The 18189-nt window shown below is 41.2% G+C and overlaps 1 pseudogene; it reads left to right on the top strand.

The window, feature by feature from the left end:
• Positions 1-6488: 6488 nt before the first annotated feature.
• The window catches only part of LOC116410517, a 46358-nt pseudogene continuing 34657 nt past the window's right edge, over positions 6489-18189 (top strand).

Genomic DNA, 18189 nt, shown 5'->3' with positions numbered 1-18189 from the left:
ATTGGGAACTTTATACCTTAAGTCTACTAAAAAATCAATTAAACATGAATTGATCCGAAAAGGATTGTTCTGCCTCCAATAAGGGGTAATCATATCTTAGTTGGGATCAAGTACAGGTACTGTTTTATTATTACAGAGAAAAGGGAATCATTTAACCATGAAATAAACCCAATAGGGCTGTTCTGCCCCCAATAAGGGGTAATTATAACTAAGTTGGGATCAAGTACAGGTACTGTTTTATTATTACAGAGAAAAGGGATCATTTAACCATTAAATAAACCCAATAGGGCTGTTCTGCCCCCAATAAGGGGTAATTATATCTTAGTTGGGATCAAGTACAGGTACTGTTTTATTATTACAGAGAAAAGGGAATCATTTAAACATTAAATAAACCCAATAGGGCTGTTCTGCCCCCAATAAGGGGTAATTATATCTTAGTTGGGATCAAGTACAGGTACTGTTTTATTATTACAGAGAAAAGGGAATCATTTAACCATTAAATAAACCCAATAGGGCTGTTCTGCCCCAATAAGGGGTAATTATATGTTAGTTGGGATCAAGTACAGGTACTGTTTTATTATTACAGAGAAAAGGGAATCATTTAACCATTAAATAAACCCAATAGGATTGTTCTGCCCCCAATAAGAGGTAATTATATCTTAGTTGGGATCAAGTACAAGGTACTGTTTTATTATTACAGAGAAAAGAAATCATTTCTATAATTTAGAAATGTTTGTTTAAAATGGAGTCTATGGGAGATGGTTGGAACTTTCTGGATAACAGGTTTCCGGATAAAAATCCCAGCTGTCAATCATATATTGCCTGCCCCGGGGGTCAGAAAATAACATAATAATCACATAAACAAGATTTTGGAATGATACAAAGCTTGCCTTACTAACATTGTCCACAAAATGGCAGCTGCCTGCTTGTTGTAACTAACAAGATAGAACATAATTTGGAATTATTTCTTAGGGTGACTGGTCCCCTTTAAAACCAGGCCAAGACCTTAGCAGTCCATTATAGAGGAGCTAAATAACACTCCTTTCTCATGAGTGTATTATTATTTGCACAGAACAATATATTGATGCGTGAGCTGTTGGTTATTTAGATATGAGGTGTATGTACAGCAGTTACAAATGAAAGGGCTTTGCATTTTATTACATAGAAGTTAATACTAGGAGGCATAGCAAAGAAGCTAATATTATGAGGCCAAACAGGAACATTGTGACTTGAGAAAAGCAAGAGGTGCAGATGAGGCAGACAGAGGCACAATGATATCTCCCAGTAGCATTGCTTTAGAAACACGTGTATTATGGGGTCATTGTTCATGTGAAAGATATATGACTGGGCGATGTAATAAATATATAAAGCAAAGGAAACTAGAAATGGAAATGGTTCACAGTGACCAGACTAGGATAAAAGGCTAAGTCGATATTGCTGATAGTGGAGGCTAAACAGTAAGTAGGGTTGTGTTCTGTTATCTTATAGTCAAACAAAAATGTGTGGATAACATCAGTTTTAATGGATAGGCCTTAGGGCTCTGGCACACGGGGAAATTAGTCGCCCGCGACAAAACTCCCTTTTCGCGGGCGACTAATCTCCCCGAGTTGCCATGACCCGTCATCCCACCGGCGAACATGTAAGTCCCCGGCGGAATGGCACACGCGGCGGCGCGATTTCCCGAAATCGCCGAAAAAGACTCGCAAAGCTTTTTCGCCAATTTGCACGAAATCGCGCCGCCGCATGTGCCATCCCACCGGCGACTTACATTTTCACCGGTGGGATGGCAGGTGAAGGCAACTCGGGGAGATTAGTCGCCCGAGAACAGGGAGTTTTGTCGCGGGTGACTAATCTCCCCGTGTGCCAGAGCCCTTAAAGGTAAATCCTGAGATTCAGTGGTTTCCAGCAGAAAAGAAACCATACACAGGACAGCTTATTGGTCCATGTATGTGGCTCTCACCCCAAAGCCTGCTTGTACTGCATTGTGAGCCAATTGTTTGGCCCTTGAGGTAGCCTGATATCTGGGCATATTGGTAAGAGACCCAATCATTTGGTGCCCAGTAGAACAGTGTTAAAAGCAACACAGAGGTGCATGAAAAGCAGTATAGTAGGTGCTCCCTTATCTGGAAGAGGGAAGGGAGAATTGAAGCCAATTCTAGGAGTTGGGTCTTGGCTACTGTGCGGGTCTAAAGTCTCTAAGGAGAGACAGCTTTTTGTATGGAATAAGAAATATTAATCAATATTCGTTGGCATCAACTGGGGGTAAGAATATAGACTTAATAAACTAAAAGTATAATGAGAAAATATTGTTTAAATGCCTCCCTACATATAACAATATACAGAGGTTTATCTACTAAAAATTAACTTGATGCGTTAGTTTGTATGTTCTCCCTATGCTTGAGTGGGTTTGCTCCAACACTCCAAAAACAGGCAGGTTAATTGGTTCCTGATAAAACTGACCCTGTGTGTGAATGTGATAGGGACCTTAGACTGTAAGCTCACTGGGGCAGGGGCTGATGGGAATGTGATAGGGATCTTAGATTGTAAGCTCCACTGGGGCAGGGGCTGATGGGAATGTGATAGGGACGTTAGATTGTAAGCTCACTGGGGCAGGGACTGATGGGAATGGGATAGGGACCTTAGATTGTAAGCTCACTGGGGCAGGGACTGATGGGAATGGGATAGGGGCCTTAGATTGTAAGCTCACTGGGGCAGGGACTGATGGGAATGGGATAGGGACCTTAGATTGTAAGCTCACTGGGGCAGGGACTGATGGGAATGTGATAGGGACCTTAGACTGTAAGCTCACTGGGGCAGGGGCTGATGGGAATGTGATAGGGATCTTAGATTGTAAGCTCACTGGGGCAGGGACTGATGGGAATGATGAACATACTTAAGGGCCTTAGGTACAGAACCCTTTATGTGTCAGGCAGGGCTGTGTGTCACTAGGGCAGCATTGGCTGAATTCCTGGAGCATTGGGAGCACAATTGAGACAGGTGGTCACATCGTCTGGCTGATCTCCGACAGCGCGCTGAACTGAATTTACCAGAAGAAAAACATTAAATAACAGTCTGGAAAATGAACAGGAGTGAGCCTGAACAGAAAGCTAAGCAATACGCTGAATAATAACAATAACAGTCTGGCCTTAGAATGAAGTTGCTTTCTGGTGTGGGGTGTAATTGTCCAGATAACATGTTATATTTCAGTTTGGAGAGAGAGAAAGAATGAAAAGGTCAATAATAACACACAGAAGAACTAACAGCACAATTGCATGTTGTCTTATAATATCAATGTCTGCACCATAGCAAATATTATTTTCTAAACTAAACTTCCCCTTTAATAACCAACGTCTGCATCTGAACAGCTTTATCCCCCCCAAAGCCAGAGGGAAACATAACCGGATCAGAATAGTCGGCCTTAACAATAGACTCTATGAAAAGTCTTCCCAGCGTGAGAACTCTCCCCGAAATAGCACGACAATATCACAGATGTTCTGTTGCACTGTTACTGGTTACTGCCTCTTTGAATGGGGTTTTAATACAGAAACACAACTGTTGTTTCCCTTTTACTGCTGTCAAAATGTTGCCTCATATTTAAGGAAATGAGTTTTATAAAGCAGATGCCTTATTGATGATTTGCCGTGCTCATTGCGCTCCATAAAGGGACAGAAAAGCCACCCGGGGAGTCACATCTGCACGGCTGTCTCGTACGGATCATTAGCAGGCTCACCATTGGCCGGCATCTTATTGGCTTGTAATGACCACTGTGATCCATTGATGAACCAGATCTACATAGTTATGGCTGGGAGAGTTCATAAACACATGGAGATGAGGAATTTAAGCTGAGAGACAGCATCTAACCCACAGATGTTTCTCCAACAAACTGCATTTTTATCCTTTCCTTATTTTTCATTGCCAAAGCCCAAATGCTGTCTCATAGCACCATGATTTCTCTCGGCTCTGCTTGAGTGATTTAAGCTTTAGCTGCCACGTCCCACACCGGATCAATGGAGCTCAGGGGCCTGTGGGAAACCAAAAGGAAGAAAGGCACGTATCAAATGAAGCGATAAACTGGAAGAGGGGTTTTGTTGATGGGATACACATCTACACGTGCCAGTGTCTTTGGTTAGACATTTAATGAGTGATAGGGACTCGTTTTTGGACCGGCACTTCTTCCATTTTCATGGTAGAATTCCAAATAAATCTGTAATGTCTAGAAGCTTCTACTAGTTTATTATGTGCTGAAGTCTATGTGGCCAGTCAGTGCCGGACTGGCCTTCCAGGATACCAGGAAAACTCCCGGTGGGCCCAAGTGTCAGTGGGCCCTTCTGCTCCTGACCATTTGGCCTACTTCATGGTCATTCCCTATTTCTCAATGGGAACAAAGAGGAAAAATAGATGGAAGGCTAGATACTGGCATGTAAGCAAAAATAATAGGAGAATAAAGATTTTGAGTGAGGAAAGGAGGAAAAATATTTTGGAGAGTGGGCCCATAAACTTAGGTTTTCTGGTGGGCCCCGGGGTTCCAGTCCGACACTGTGGCCAGTGGGGAACTTGCGTGACAATGTGTGCGTGTCAAATGCTTTCATCAGGGTCTGACTGGGCCAATGGGAGACCGGGAAAAAACCCAGTGTGCGCCCACCAACCCAGCCCGCTCACCACCTGTCGCCCTCGCTTTCGTGGTATTCTTTCACAAACCCGAATTTCGATAAATTCTGCATTCTGCCAATGGCAACGTTTTGACAAAAATTTGTAAAGTGAGTTGTGCCAAAAAAGTCAGGGTCACATGAAAAATTTTCGTGCACCACAAAAGTCGTGCGGTAGTAGCATTTCCCAAATTTTTCAGCAGTTTGGCAAATTTTTTGGTGAAGGGAAACGGGACAGATTCACATATCACTGGCCAACTGTAATGTTCTTTTTGTATCAACAGTAAAGAGACTAAAACCTGGCACTACTGCTGCCAACATCAGTGCACTACCCCATCACAATTTTTGCTGGCCTAGTGCACAAACATTATCCATTGTCCTCACTGTTAAATTTCCCATTTATCATGGGAAAGAGGGCAATAAATAAGTGCAAGCCACCTTGTTTTATGCACTTTGTATCCAGCCCCATAGATATCCAAGGTGTAGGACATTGAGCTCCAGAATGGAACTCTCAGAGCAGAAATTCCCAGATGAATACAGCCCTACATTCATGAATGGTGGGTGGCATTCCAACTTCTGACCACAACCCATCCCTAACTTATGTGGTCTTATGGGAGTACAGGGCTAGATTTTTTATCCACCACAAGGTGTACAGTTTAGAAATGCCCTGGATTCAAGTGCCTCTTGAAGCAGTTACTTGTGTCCGGGGCATTGCTGAATGAACTCTTGTACATGCATAGTGGTGGATTGGTTCCAGCCTATACAGCAGTGATCCCCAACCAGTGGCTCAGGGCAACATGTTGCTCACCAACCCCTTGGGTGTTGCTCTCAGTGCCCCCAAACCAGGGAGTTATTTTTGAATTCCTGACTTGGGGGCAAGTTTTGGTTGAATAAAAACAAGATTTCCTACCAAATAAAGCCCCTGTAAGCTGATAGGGTGCATAGAGGCCCCTAATAGCCAATCTTAGCCCTTATTTGGCTCCTCCATGAACTTTTATGGTGCTTGTGTTGCTCTCCAAGTCTTTTTACATCTGACTGTGGCTCCCGAGTAAGAAAGGTTGGGGACCCCTGCTCTACATTATAAGGTTAAAGGGGTATTTTACATTAACTCATGATGCAAGGACAAGAGCACTAAAGGGTGCTTTATAAAAAGTGTACTTTTTGGGGTGGGTAGATCTGTTCACAGAGAACTGCAGCAACTTCCAAGTGCAGGACGGGACACAACGTGCAAGAAAACATGGCCGTTTTGACCTTTGCACCCTGTCCTGCACTTGGTAATTGACCCCCTTTAGGTGCCCATGAAAACTTTTCCCCTTCACAATTTATTTTATGTATTGGTGTCACATGACATAAAGTGAGCGCACAGCTTAGACGGAATATTGCCTTTGATGATTGTATGCCATGCGAATTGATTCCATTTTGACACAAAATGCTCTAATTGTGTTGCGGTTCACAAGCTGCTGCCATGGTAACACACATGTTCAAGAAACAACAAAGATGTATAGTAATTTTAAGACTTCAAATTACCTGAAGCACATCTATTAGAATGTAGGCTGTGAATTGTTCTACAGTGTATTCTTTTTGCAGCCAGTTATTTAGCTAAGCTGCTTCATGATACACTATTTTCTCAATAGATAAGGGGATGGACCACTTTGTCTATCACTTCTGTAACTGACGGAATGTCCATGTTATGGGAAGACCAATAAGGGTTGAAAGAAACACCTAATATCTGAGTTGGGAAATGCAGCAGGAGTGGGTATTCAAACAAGTCAACTTTGACTGCAATAAAAATGTGATCAAGTGCATTTTGACCTTCTATTATGCTATTTTTTTCAGGATAAGATGGCCGAGTATAACTGCAATGGCGTCCATACGCTGGGTAATACTAAGGCCCTGAGCTGTCTGCTGAAAATGCTTGAACCCCCTCAAGGTAAGTGGGTGGAGGCCAAGGCAAGGAGCAAGCTAAAGTTGAATTCGGTATACAAGCTCAAGATCAGAACCTGGAAATACCCAGAAGTAATACAGAAACCAGGCAGGGAACACAGGAACCAGCCAGGCAGGGACTCAAGAACAAAGGCAGGAGCGCAAGAACCAGGCAGGAACTCTTAAACCAGATCAAGAACCTGGCAGGAACTCTTAAACCAGATCAAGAACCTGGCAGGAACTCTTAAACCAGATCAAGAACCTGGCAGGAACTCTTAAACCAGATCAAGAACCTGGCAGGAACTCTTAAACCAGATCAAGAACCAGGCAGGAACTCTTAAACCAGATCAAGAACCTGGCAGGAACTCTTAAACCAGATCAAGAACCTGGCAGGATGCTCAGTAACTAAGTGAGAACACAAGAACTTCTGGAAATAACTAGGCTGGGTCATAGTTAGTGAACTCAGTGACCAAGCAATGTGTAGCTGACAGCAGGCTTACATAAATTAATGATTGTGTTGTGTAAAATACCTATGTCACCTTACGCTTGAGCTGGCCCTACACAAGCCAATCAAAGTTGCTGACTCAGCTCCTCCAGACTAAGTCAGTGTGTATGGGTGCCATTGGGAGGGCCTGGAGTCTGATATCTGCCCAAAAATTATTCACATACATTTCAGGCAGGTATAAAAATCCATTGGATGGCATTGGTGCATTGTTGTGTTCTTTGCCCTATGGTGAGCTCTAGTTGTCATGAAAAGCCTCCTGGACTTCTAGAATTCGGGGCATTCCGGGCTCTTTGTATGGAGACTTTAACGTAATGGTGTAAGTGTCATACAGCAGACCTTGTAACCGAGGAGGACTAACGGGAAAGGGTTCCAGGATAGGTGTGCTTTATGGTTTCATGACCCCACCCCTTGTCATCCACCACAAGTGCAGATCACTGAGGTTACACTATTGTCTGAGAAAATGTGGGGGTTTAGACTAATCTACATCCTGGCCTGTTTCATGGCCATTCCCTATTTCTGAATGGGAACAAAGGGGATAAATAGATGGAAGAATAGATGCTAGCATGTAAATAAAAGACTTGGAGAATAAAGTGTTTGAGTAAGGAAAGGATTAAAAATAGGTTGGAGAGTGGGCCCAGTGGGCCCCCCAAGGTTTTCTGGTGGGTTTTCTGGTGGGTTTCCTGGGGTCCCAGTCCGACACTGATCCTGACCCAGTAAACTATAAGGAAAATCAGTTTTAAATCAAATCCATTACACTCTAAATATTTCCATTATTATTTCCAGTGACTAACTTAAAAGGAAAATGAATAAATAAAGGTAAGGTGGCCCTTTAAAAGATCCTGGGCAGTAAAAGATTCCAAACATCTACTGTAGCTTCTCTAAGAGAGTTTTGCATAGTGGCTGCCATTAGTGCCTGCTACGCCGAGTTTATTTCTAAAATATCTCATCCGTCTGCAGTACCGAATGGAGCACAATAACTCCTGTCAATCCATACATATAAATATTTAAATCCACAACATCCAGGTTGATGAAATGTATATATTAGACAATGATAGCAGAATATTTCTTTCTAGAGTGCCTTTCACCGTATATTCCTTAAGGAACTCGAAGCAAATAAACAAACTTAATCAGTAACTTTTGTGGAAATGCCTCAGCCAAGGCGAGTTATGTTGTGAATTTGCTAAAGGATGAAGTAGAGGGAATAGATATTTATAGCCATTCCTGAATATGCACAAAGCAGCGTTGAATGGTCAAAGGCCACATTACTATGTACCTCTACAGAAATAGGTATTGGTGGCTCTAGATAGGTTCCCAATGTCTCATATATATATATATATATAGTTACATAGTTACATAGTTACATAGGGTTGAAAAAAGACCAGAGACCATCAAGTTCAACCCATCCAAGTAAACCCAGCACCCACAACCCACACCTACCAATCTATACACTCACATACATAAACTATATATACAGCCACTAATACTAACTGTAGATATTAGTATCACAATAGCCTTGGATATTCTGATTGTTCAAGAACTCATCCAGGCCCCTCTTATAGGCATTAACAGAATCTGCCATTACCCCATCTCTAGGAAGGGCATTCCCCAACCTCACTGCCCTCACCTTGAGGAACCCCCTACCCAACATCCCCCGGCAGGGCATTCCCCAACCTCACTGCCCTCACCGTGAGGAACCCCCTACCCAACATCCCCCGGCAGGGCATTCCCCAACCTCACTGCCCTCACCGTGAGGAACCCCCTACCCAACCTCCCCCGGCAGGGCATTCCCCAACCTCACTGGCCTCACCGTGAGGAACCCCCTACCCCACATCCCCCGGCAGGGCATTCCCCGACCTCACTGCCCTCACCGTGAGGAACCCCCTACCCAACATCCCCTGGCAGGGCATTCCCCAACCTCACTGCCCTCACCGTGAAAAACCACCTATGCTGCTTCAAATGGAAGCTCCATTCCTCTAATCTAAAGGGGGAATTCAGACACCTTATATAATATTGGACTAAGAAGGAGTAGGAAGATCTGGTGTTTAATTGCATCAGAGGGTGGTGAGATGTTAGTTACATGATTACTGGACCTCAAAAACTGCTGATTAAGCATAGAACTTTAACATTTAATTACTGAACCTTGTGTGACCCAAATAAAATAACACATGGACAATAGGGAGTGGAACATTTGCTTGAGGTGTTGTGTGAGTTCACAAGAGAAGCAGTTTCAGTCCCCTGAAAAATAAGGCCATAGAGCAATGGTTTCCAAACTGTAGGGGCAGGGGCGGGCCAAGCCAACCGGCCGCCCTAGGCAATCCGGTCGGCCACCTCGTCCCCCACATGCGTGTGCTTTAGTGCGCATGTGCAGTCGCGGGGGGGGGGGGGGGCAGTTTCGCAATGCAATAGACTATTGCCCCCACCGAAAAAGGACAAGCGGCGGGGGCAATGACTAAAGTGAGCGGGCTAGGGGTAGGCAGGAGAGGCTGCCTGGCGCCCCCCAATCGTTGCACCCTAGGCAGCTGCCTCTTCTGCCTACCCCTAGTTCTGGCCCTGTGTCCCCCTGGTTGAGCTTAGAGAATTGGCAAGAGGGGCTCAGGCTGTATGCTACTTAGGGTTAGAATTGGTGAGAGAACCTTTTGTGTTTCTAGATCTAAAAGCCCAGCATGACTGTCAGATAGGATGGGATTTGTGGCGAAAAGCTGCTCTATGTATTTTTGGAACTATGGCTGATACACCAACATTTCACCAATATCTGTAATCTTGTTATGCGCTATGATAACCACAGACCCAAGGTTGAACCTCCAACAGGGCTTCAATGGAACATCTGACAAATACTTCTCTAGACAGGAATGTCCTACTGGAGCTCCTCTTTATGGTGCGCAGACTGCTCAAGAGCTCCACTGACCTCTTTGGAGGACATCAACATTTTATTATAAACATATTTATGGACTGCTATATGAAAACATTTGGACAGCATTGTCCTAGAACAGCGATCCCCAAACCACTGGCTCGTGAGTCCCCAAACCCCTTGGATTTTGCTTCCAGTGGCCTCAAAGCAGGTGCTCATTTTTGAATTTCTGGATTGGAGGGAAGTGTTGATTGCATTAAACCAAGTGTAAAGCCACATAGGGGCTACCAAATAGCCAATTATAGCTCTTATTGGCACCCCCAGGAACTTGTTCCATGCTTGTGGTTCTCCCCAACACTTTTTCCATTTGAATGTGGCTCATGGGTATAAAAGGCTGGGGATCCCTGCCCTAGAGTATGTATGAGAAAGAGGTACACTAGTCATTTATGGAGGGGCATGATGGTATAATGAAAGTATTGGTAATTTTTTAATTTACCAGAACCTTATTATAGAACAAGACTCTGAGACAAGTTTCTCAGCATAACTGATGCTTTATTTATGAAACAAAGACAGATAGTGATAAACAAATGTGTCTCGCTTCACTGGAAAAATTCACGAAACAGGGAAAAATTCATGAACCAAAAAATTACGCAGGCCCGGACTGCAGGGTGAAAATATCCCCCCCCTCTACAGCTGCAGCCATGGAGCTCCAAGCAGGGAGCGGTGTGTGCCGGGCCCCTCCAAACATTTTTTGCAGGGGGGCCCGGCACACCCTAGTTACGCCACTGTTCCGACGTCACCTGCCTTGGGTTGTCTTTATAGGTGACACTGGAGGTTTAATGTGCCCCTTTATATTTTAAATCTTTTTATTAAGTTTTAATGCAATTACAGAAGGTCCAACTGTACATAGAGCTTAAGCAGAAAGATGTTGTAACAAATCTTGTCAGTTAGCATTATTGCTCTAGTGGATCTGCAGGGCCTCTGAGGTATTTTCCCGGGTAGCATAATCTATTGCGGTATATCATATATATCTTTTAAGTATCAAAGCGTAGAGCATACAGTTGCCATATGGCAGTGGGCCACCAGCCAAATTAGGAAACCAATATAGTAAAGAAAGAAGAGAGAGAAGGAAAGAAGGGAGAGAAGAAATCAGATGGGGAGGGGTGAGGGAGGGAGTTGTATATATTGTTGTATATACAGAACTGGGTAAAGGGGTATATGGGGTATAGGGATGGGGGTAAAGAAAGTCCTGTCTGGAAAGGTTATAAAGTTAAGATATGAACAGTGTTCAAAACCATGTAGATGGGCAATGGAGTAGTCCTTGATAAGCTTATTGGGTTCAGTGAAGTAAGTTGGTTGGGGTTTGGAAGTCATTGAAAGTATGTACCTGGAGTTGGAGATCCAACCAGGGCCAGCGCCTAGCCCCGACTTACTCATCCATTGTGTTGTATTCCCGGGATATGAAGGGGGATGCTTACCTGGTAGGAACCCTACGCGAGACATAATTGCCTATAGGAATCTGAGTTTGTGAATTCCCTCCAATAGAACCATTTAGTGATAAATTTCTGTGATTCTGCCGCAGAATTGGGTTTCAGCTCCTCAAATCTATGGATCTCAGCCACCTTGTGCAACCAATCTCTAATGTGTCCCTTTATACAGAACTTACCCATCATGAGTATCTCCAACAAAAGCTTATATTCCAATATCACAGTTTGCCTGGATATATCCGCACTCATCTGATATTCTATTCAAGAAGTCCCAGAGAAATCTAATTACTTTTTCTGTATTACTAATTATTATTTAATGAAATTATTAGCAATTTGCTCCTGGTCACCATGAAATGGAATACAAAATTTCGAATTTCATTTTCTGCGCTGTTTCCAACGGTAAAACGCATTTAATACGACGCTGAAATAAAACCGCTCTGGCGCACATCATGCATTAATTTAAAAAGCCACATATGTTTATTATAAACTATTTATCCTTATAATGATGGAAGGTTATAAATTTGGCACCAAAGCTACTTAGCGGTTTGATAAAGTATCATATAACAGCACCATTTGCAAATCTGGCATTCCCTTTTACGGCTGCGATAAATTGTCCGAATAGTTTGAATAATGCCGTCTTATCTGTTTCTCACGTTAATTAACAGTGAAATGTGATGTTGATGTATCTGAATATCATCAAATATATTAACAACATAAAACACTTCCATCTCCAGGCAGAGAGCTCAGAGCCGAATAGCAGAGGAGAAGTTGTCCAATCAGCACTGAGCAATCTGTCAGTAAGCTTTGGGAATTGGGACAACAGTCAATATTTCTAGAATGAAAACTAGAAATTATCAAAGGTGCTTTTTTTGTACAGGTATAGGGCCCATTATCCAGAATGCTTGGGGCCAAGGGTATTCCGGATAAGGGGTCTTTCTGTAATTTAGATCTCCATACCTTAAGTCTAATAAGAAATCAATAAAACATGAATTAAACCTAACAGAATTGTTTTGCATCCAATAAGGATTATTTATATCTTAGTTGGGATCAAGTAAAAGGGAATCATTTAACCATTAAATAAACCCAATAGGGCTGTTCTGCCCCCAATAAGGGGTAATTATATCTTAGTTGGGATCAAGTACAGGTACTGTTTTATTATTACAGAGAAAAGGGAATCATTTAACCATGAAATAAACCCAATAGGGCTGTTCTGCCCCCAATAAGGGGTAATTATATCTTAGTTGGGATCAAGTACAGGTACTGTTTTATTATTACAGAGAAAAGGGAATCATTTAACCATTAAATAAACCCAATAGGACTGTTCTGCCCCCAATAAGGGGTAATTATATCTTAGTTGGGATCAAGTACAGGTACTGTTTTATTATTACAGAGAAAAGGGAATCATTTAACCATAAAATAAACCCAATAGGGCTGTTCTGCCCCCAATAAGGGGTAATTATATCTTAGTTGGGATCAAGTACAGGTACTGTTTTATTATTACAGAGAAAAGGGAATCATTTAACCATTAAATAAACCCAATAGGGCTGTTCTGCCCCAATAAGGGGTAATTATATCTTAGTTGGGATCAAGTACAGGTACTGTTTTATTATTACAGAGAAAAGGGAATCATTTAACCATGAAATAAACCCAATAGGGCTGTTCTGCCCCCAATAAGGGGTAATTATATCTTAGTTGGGATCAAGTACAGGTACTGTTTTATTATTACAGAGAAAAGGGAATCATTTAACCATGAAATAAACCCAATAGGGCTGTTCTGCCCCCAATAAGGGGTAATTATATCTTAGTTGGGATCAAGTACAGGTACTGTTTTATTATTACAGAGAAAAGGGAATCATTTAACCATTAAATAAACCCAATAGGGCTGTTCTGCCCCCAATAAGGGGTAATTATATCTTAGTTGGGATCAAGTACAGGTACTGTTTTATTATTACAGAGAAAAGGGAATCATTTAACCATTAAATAAACCCAATAGGGCTGTTCTGCCCCCAATAAGGGGTAATTATATCTTAGTTGGGATCAAGTACAGGTACTGTTTTATTATTACAGAGAAAAGGGAATCATTTAACCATTAAATAAACCCAATAGGGCTGTTCTGCCCCAATAAGGGGTAATTATATCTTAGTTGGGATCAAGTACAGGTACTGTTATATTATTACAGAGAAAAAGGGAATCAGTTTTAAAATTCTGAATTATTTGATTAAAATGGAGGCTATGGGAGACAGGTTTTCTGTAAATCGGAGCTTTCTGGATAATGGGTTTCCGGATAAGGGATCCCATACCTTTATATTCTTTTTCTTACTTTTGAGTTTTCTAAGATTTTCTAGGTTTCATTGAATTAGTTCTATTGCATTTATATAATGATATGCATGTTAATTAGAACTTGTTATTGTTTAGGTCAGACTAGCAGGCTTGGTTTAGTTGAAATATTAAGAAATACTAAGGGGGTTATTTATCAATTTTCAAATTTGTGAATTCGATTTTGTTTTTCTAAATCAATTAAATTCTCATATGGAATGTTTGTGGTTTACTCGTGTAAAACTCAAATAATCGAATTTTTGAGTTTTGAACTTGAATACAACTCGTAAACTGGAATTACAAACTCGAATAAAACGTGTAAACTCGAATTGACAATACGGCTTGACTTTGCCTAGTACAATTCCCATTGACTTCTATAGAAACTCACAAGCTTTTAGATGGTAAATTTTTACATTCGGGTTTTTGCACTTAATAAATACATAACGTTCAAGTTTTTGAACTGTATCTCAAATTCGAGTTTTTTAAGTGCAAGAAAAGTTGAATCGAAATAAAAAAACAAACAAACTCCACAGTTGATAGATCAAGTATGTTTTAATTTACCTTGATTCTGTACAGATGTTTCTAACTGCCGAATCCCCTTGGATGTTGCTCTCAGTGCCCCCAAACCAGGGAGTTATTTTTGAATTCCTGACTTGGGGGCAAGTTTTGGTTGAATAAAAACAAGATTTCCTACCAAATAAAGCCCCCTGTAAGCTGATAGGTTGCATAGAGGCCCCTAATAGCCAATCTTAGCCCTTATTTGGCACCTCCATGATTTATGGTGCTTGTGTTGCTCCCCAAGTCTTTTTACATTTGACTGTGGCTCCCGAGTAAGAAAGGTTGGGGATCCCTGCTCTACAGTATAAGGTTAAAGGGGTAATTTACATTAACTCATGATGCAAGGACAAGAGCACTAAAGGGTGCTTTATAAAAAGTGTACTTTTTGGGGTGGACAGATCCGTGCCCTGTTTTGGGTCACAGAGAACCGCATCAACTTCTAAGTGCAGGACGGGGCACAACGTTCAAGAAAACATGGCCATTTTGACCGTTGCACCCTGTCCTGCCCCCAAACCAGGGAGTTATTTTTTAATTCCTGACTTAGGGGCAAGTTTTGGTTGAATAAAAACAAGATTTCCTACCAAATAAAGCCCCTGTAAGCTGATAGGGTGCATAGAGGCCCCTAATAGCCAATCTTAGCCCTTATTTGGCTCCTCCATGAACTTTAACTGAAAAGGGATACATTGAAATGATGTTGCACTTACACAGGAGGTTTGAGTACAGGCAATGTTATTATATAATACAGGTATAGGACCCGTTATCCAGAATGCTCGGGACCAAGGGTATTCCGGATAAGGGGTCTTTCCGTAATTTGGATCTCCATACCTTAAGTCTACTAAAAAATCAATAAAACATTAATTAACCCCAATAGGATTGTTTTGCATCCAATAAGGATTATTTATACTTAGTTGGGATCAATTTCAAGGTACTGTTTTGATTAAAATGGAGTCTATGGGAGGCGGGCTTTCCGTAATTTGGAGCTTTCTGGATAACGGGTTTCCGGATAAGGGGTCCGATACCTGTCTATATAATTTAGGCCAGCTAATACTAATCATAAGGTTGAGGCTTTAGTCCTGTCTTAGCTATAAAAGACTGACTAATATGACCAAGTCTTAATCATGGGGGATTCCTAGTACACAGGAACTCAGTGAAAAATCAAACTCATCAACACATCAAAGGAAAGGAAGTTTTACATTTGCATTGGCACACTCAGGGTTGAAGTTCAGAAAAGCAGCAGATCGTATCACACAAGGGAAACCTAGAAAATAATGGACATAATGTGATCTGGTTTTATTTAAGGTCAAAAAACAAAACAAATATATGCCAGATAATTGCTGTAAAATCATTGGATCCCCAATTTTATTGGGATGATAGCTTGGATAAATAGCAAGAATAGTATTTTCAGGTTGAGTAATTACGGTTAGAAATATATTATTTATTCGGGTACATAATGTGGACAAAAAGATACATTATAGATGTTCAAAGAAAAGCTGACGTATTTAGTTAATATTCTCTATATAAATCAAAGTAATGAATGGAGAAGGTCAAAATGGTCAAAATGTTCAATATTTATTGTAAGGTTGAAGCTTTGATGCTTCCAGAAACTCCGCAAACATTCATTAAAATAAATATTTAATTATTTTTGGTCTTTTAGTCCTTCTGAGTGCCCCACTTTGATTTCATATATTTATTTGGTAATATCAGGGCAAAATAAGTGCACAATCTGAAAATAAAATGGAATATCGAGCACAGTTGCCATTTTGTTCAGATTCTTTTTCAAAACTTAAACAAAAAAAAACCTGGATGGTAGTTATGTCTCACTCAGAATGTTATGTGAGATGGTGTCAGAAGAATGAACTTTACTTTTCTATATTGTGTGAATTAAAAAGCGCCCTTCCTAGTGATGGGGTAATGGCAGATTCTGTTAATGCCTTTAAAAGCAGAATACCCAAGGCTATTGTGATACTAATACCTACAGTTAGTACTAGTGTTTGTATATATAGTTTATGTATGTGAGTGTATAGATAGGTAAGTATAGGTTGTGGGTGCTGGGTTTACTTGGAAGGGTTGAACTTGATGGACTCTGGTCTTTTTTCAACCCTATGTAACTATGTAACTATGTAACTATGTAACTATGTATTTGTGAAAAAAAACCCTGCTGTGGTTTAAACACAGGCAAATACCTTCTAAAAGTTACCCTGAATTTTGCTCTTGAGTAAAATCATAAAAACCAAGGGGCAGATTTATCAAAATGTGAGATTATAGTTCCCCACACAAAAATTCACCCACTTTCAGTTCATTCCTATGGGATTTCTTGAAGCGTATTTGTCAATGTACGAAAGCTAGAGTCCACAATTTGATAAATATACTTCTAAAATCCCATAGGAATGAATAGAACGTGGGTGAGTTTTTATGTATTAAGCTCTGAACTCACATTTTGATAAATCTGCCCCTTAGAGTTCACCATTTGACAAATACAATTCTAACAAAAATCCCATAGCAATGAATAGAAAGTGGGTGAATTTATTGTGGTGAGCTCTAATCTCACATTTTGATAAATCTGCCCCTTAGGGGCACATTTACTAATCCACGAATCTGAATGGGAAAAATTCGGATTGGAAACGAACATTTTGCGACTTTTTCGTATTTTTTGCGATTTTTTTCGCTACGAAAAAGTCGCGACAATTCGCGCAAGTCGTAACGCTATGAAAAAGTTGTGACAATTTACGAAAAAGTCGCAACGGCTACGAAAAAGTCGCGACAATTTACGAAAAAAATTGCAAAATGCCGATCATTACGAAGAAAACGCATTCGGACGCTTTTCAGACATTTTTAGAGTTCACCATTTGAGTACAATACTAAAAAAAATCCCATAGCAATGAATAGAAAGTTGGTTAATATATTGTGGTGAGCTCTAATCTCACATTTTGATAAATCTGCTAACCTCTAACAAAAGAATATGTTGGTTACAAGAGTGTCTAATGTCCCAAATAATTCATTTTTCTATGTAAAAATATAACATGAATATGACACAGCTGTAATATAGCACTATAAAATACATTTTTCCAGTTTATTTGTAGGCTGCATATTCTGCATAAATGTGCTCTTCTTTGTCTAGGAGGCAGGGCCGGAACTAGGGGTAGGCAGAAGAGGCAGCTGCCTAGAGCACAACGATTGGGGGGCCTCTCCTGCCTACCCCTAGTCCGCTCTCTTTAGTCATTTCCCACACCGCTTGTCCTTACGCGGTGGGGGCAATGATCCATTGAATCGCAACGCGAACCCCGCCCCCCCTCGCGTTCAACTGCGCATGCGCCAAGGGGGCGAATGAGGAAGGTGCAATTGCGAGGTGGCCGACCGGGTTGCCTAGGGCGCCCGATCGGCTTGGCCCGCCCCTGCTAGGAGGAACTGCCTGGGATACATACTCCATAATTGCTGATTTTTTTATTTTCAAATTCAACTAAACTCAGTTTCCCGAATGTCTGATATTTACGTAGAAAAAAAGTTGCTTCGAGAAAAGTCCCAAACACTCGCTGCGACGATTCGGGAAAAGTTGTGATTTTCGGACAAAACCCAGGGAAATGTCTAAAGTTTTGAGACAAGAGAAAGAACTCAAAGGGAAGGGACCTTTGCCATTGACTTCTACATGAACCCGGCAAGTTTAATCTGGCGAATTGGCGAATTCAGATTTAACCGTTTAGATGCATAGTAAATCACGGATAAGATGCAGCATTTTTTCTCAAAAAAAATCCGAATCAGGTTTATAAAAGAAAAATCGATGGTTAGTAAATGAGCCCCTAAATGTATGTTTTTTTTAAATAGAACTTAAAGGAGAAGGAAAGGCTAATAAAAAGTTAATCTCAAGCTGCAGGCATACCTTCAGTTCTCTCAATAGTGCCCTTAAGTCTC

Source organism: Xenopus tropicalis, chromosome 4, assembly GCF_000004195.4.
Source record: "Xenopus tropicalis strain Nigerian chromosome 4, UCB_Xtro_10.0, whole genome shotgun sequence".
Lineage (NCBI taxonomy): Eukaryota > Metazoa > Chordata > Amphibia > Anura > Pipidae > Xenopus > Xenopus tropicalis.
Note: the sequence above shows the minus strand (reverse complement) of the source record. Positions and strands in the feature narration are given on the sequence as shown.